Raw genomic sequence first — 3,955 nt, 5'->3', positions numbered from 1 at the left:
ACTAAATATTTAGAAGCAGTTTGTCTCTTTTTCTTCTTAGTCTGTCTTAGTGTGGAAGTTCTGCTGAAGCCTGTCCACCATGAGTGATCCTGTTGGCATTTCAAATACTGGTGGCATAGCTTCCAGAATCACAGCAACATGCAAGCCACTACAGTATGACAAAGGGACAGATGAGTGGTGGGGTTTATAATTAGGAAAGGTATATGTCATAGTTGCATCCTTTGACAATATTTACTTAGCATGGAGTCTTGGTGTGGTGCTGTAGGATAAATATTGGACTACTAACATAAAGGGTGACAGTTCAAACCCATCAGCTGCTCCTCAGAAACCGTATATAGAGTTGTTTTGAATTGGAACCAACTCAATGGCAGTTAACAACAACACCATGCTGAGTAAGTAATCCAAGAAGAAGAACTTGGCATCAGGATTGAAGGAAGACTCATTAATAACCTGCACAATATGAAAACAACTTGCTGAAAGTGAAGAAGACTTGAAGCACTTACTGATGATGAGCCAAGACTACAGATTTCATTATTGATTACACCTTAACATAATGAAAACAAAATTCTTCACAATTGGACCAATAAGCAACATCATGATAGATTGAGAAAACCTTGCAGTTGTGAAGGTTTTCATTTACTTGAATCCATAATCACCGCCCATGTCAAAAAATGAAATGACAGATTGCACTGAGCAAATCTTCAACAACAAAAACAATCTCTTTAAAGTACTAAAGAGCAAAGATGTCACTTTGAAGACTAAGATATGTCTGTCCCAAGCCATGGTCTTTTCAATCACTTTATATGCATGCAAAAGCTGAACAATAAATAAGGAAGACTGAAAAAAGAGCTGATGCCTTTTAATTAGGGTGTTGGCAAAGAACAAACAAATCTGTCATGGAAGCAGTGAGGATGGTGAACTTCACCTCAAGTACTTTGTGTCATAATGAGAGACAGGTCCCTAGAGAAGGACATCATGCTTGGTAAATTCTAGGATCATCTAAAAAGAAGACTTTCAACAATGGATTGACACACTGGCTACAACAATAAGCTCAAGCATAGCAAGGGTTTTAAAGATGGCACAGGACTGAGCAGTGTTTCACTCTGCTGGGCTCAAAGTTGCTGTTGATAGAAACCCACTGAACAGCACCTAAGAACAATAAGAACATACACCTAGGAGTAGACTTTCTGAATCACAGAGTTGATTTTGATTAGCTTTTAAAGACACAAATAGTGTTGGAACCAATTTACACTTCTATTAGCTGGACTCTCTCTTTCTTTTGCCCATTGATGTTAAGTTGATTTTCTCATAGTGATTCTATAGGACACAGTATAACTGCTACATAGGATTTCCAAAGCCGTAATCTTTACAGAAGCAGCTGCTACATCTTTCTCCCACTGAGTGACTGGTGGCTTAGCCAACCTTTCAGTTAATTTTTTTTGTTGTTGTTGTTAAGTGCCGTTGAGTTGGTTCTGACCCATAGCAACCCTATATATGGTTTCCAAGGAGCAGTTGGTGAGCTTGAATTGCTAACCTCGCAGTTCAAACGACTTTGTGGTCTGTTGCATTAACCCAAAGTGCCACACCAGGACTTCTATAGGTGAGTGCTTAGTCGTGGCACCACCAGGATTCTTTATTAGCAACACAGGGATCATTTTAATCTTTCAGAGTATGTACATTTCAGTTATGCCCACTCCTAGGTAAAGTCTTAGGGGTTCTGGTGTGGTACTGGACTGCTAGCCACAAGGTCATTGGGTCAAATCCACCGGCTGCTCCTTGGAAACCCAACATAGGGTTGCTAAGGGTCAGAACTGACTCGACAAGACTGAACAACAACAATATACAGGCACAGTAATCTTTGCTATTGTGGAATGGTCTTCACTTGTAGTCATAACCTTTATGGAATGACAATTAATTCTCATGGATGTTTTCCAATGTCTTCTCACCCCGTCTGGGATGAAACGCCAATCTTCCCTAACACGGTGCTTTTGCCACAAATCACTTTTTAACTCACAAGAAGCTCTTTTTTCACTAGGGGTTTTAGAGTAACCCAGTAAATACAAAGCTTAGACTTTAGCTAAGAATCCAACAAAAACCGCATGTAGATATTTGGAGATTTCTTTTTGTATCTTGTTTCTCTCAAGTATCTTGCTACCCAAATCCCAACAACTTTTACCATTTTCTATCTCTAACCTCTTCTTGTCTATGTATGAAAAGGATGCACTCTACTTGGGATAACTTTCCTGAGGTTGGAGGATAATGTCAGGGAGAAAGCAATTGTAAATATGGAGGTCACGTTGTGTATTTTCTTCCATATTTGCATGTGCTCTTTATCTAATTTCAGAAAGTAGTTGTATTATATATTCTGTCAAATTTTAGAGTTGTTTTCGGTTTTAGTCTTTTTTTTCAAGGAAGAATAAGTCTGATACAACTACTTTGCTGTAAGCCAGTTCTAGAATCAGGCAAAAATTCTTTATAAATTAAAAATATGCTTCTAGTCTTCCACTTATTTAAACGTTTATTGTAATTTACACATATATTTTGATTCTGTAGTATTATTGCCATTCTTACATTCTGTATTCTTACATCATTTAATTTTTCAACTTTTCTTTCATTGTTTCTAGGTTTTGCATCATGCTTTGAAACATACTTCCAATTCCAACGCTTTTATTATACTGAATCTAATTTTTAGAGTACTTTCATGTTGTAATTTTGGGTTTAAACATGTAATTGCTTTGGCATTTATTTTGGTGTAAGAAATGAAGCTATGTTCTAGTTCATATTGTTTTCCCAAAGGACTAATCAGTTCTCCCAACACAACTTGATTCAGAGAAATAAAATCAACCAATATCTTATTATTATTATTTTTTTCCTCACTGAGAAAATGCCTCCTTTTTATGTTCCTATCTTAGTCATTAGTCTGCGTGAAGTCCATAATCTCAAGTGTATTTGTGTTTATTTTGAGACTCTCTATTATTTTTCATTGGTTGTTTAATATACTCACATTTCTCCTGTAGTATCTGATTTTTAATTACTACAGCTTCTTAATATGCTTTAATATCTGGAGAGCTAGCTTTCCTACTCTGTTCATTATCCTTAGGAATAGTCTTTCCAGAATAATTTGAGTTTATTTTAAAAGTCTTCTGATATTTCTATTGTCATTAAAATAAAGGTGTTGATAAATGTCATCACTACAATATTTAGTTGTCTAAGATTAATGTAGTGGTTATGAATAGGGCTGCAAATCTTAAGGTCAGCAGTTTGAAACTACCAGCTGTTCCACAGGAGAAAGATGAGGCTTTCTGCCCCTGTAAAGATTTTTAGCCTTGGAAACCCTGTACAGGGTCACTGTGAGTTGGAGCCGACTCCCTGGCACATCATCACCACCACCAAGATTATCTCCTAGTGTGGCACTGTAGGGTAAGCACTTGACCATAAGGTTGGTTCAAACCGCAAGATTGGTGGTCCAAACTCACCAGCCATTCCTGGGAACTGATTCAATGGCACTAAACAACAACAAAAACAAGATTATCTCAAGATAAAAACAATTTGTGATAAAACCTTACTTTAATCTTCTTGAATAATGTCTAAGATATAATTCATACCTTCTCTATAATTTTAAGTTCTTAGCATTTACCTTTGATACTTGAAAATAGAAATATTCTTGTTGTTCTAAACATTATATTTTAAATGTGGTGTTATTTAAATAGCACTAATGCCCATCAACCACTCTTCTGTCAGTTTGTCGTACTGTGGTGGCTTGTGAGTTGTTGTGATTCTGGAAGCTATGCCACTGGTATTTTAAATACCAGCAGGGTCACCCACGGTGGACAGGTTTCAGATGAGTTTCCAGATGAAGACAGGAAGAAGGAGTGATTAACTACTTCTGAATATTTGTTGTTGTTGTTGTTGTCAGGTGCCATCGAGTCGGAACCGACTCATAGCGACCCCATGC

This window comes from Chrysochloris asiatica, unplaced genomic scaffold (assembly GCF_000296735.1).
Source record: "Chrysochloris asiatica unplaced genomic scaffold, ChrAsi1.0 scaffold00048, whole genome shotgun sequence".
NCBI classification, from domain to species: domain Eukaryota; kingdom Metazoa; phylum Chordata; class Mammalia; order Afrosoricida; family Chrysochloridae; genus Chrysochloris; species Chrysochloris asiatica.
Note: the sequence above shows the minus strand (reverse complement) of the source record.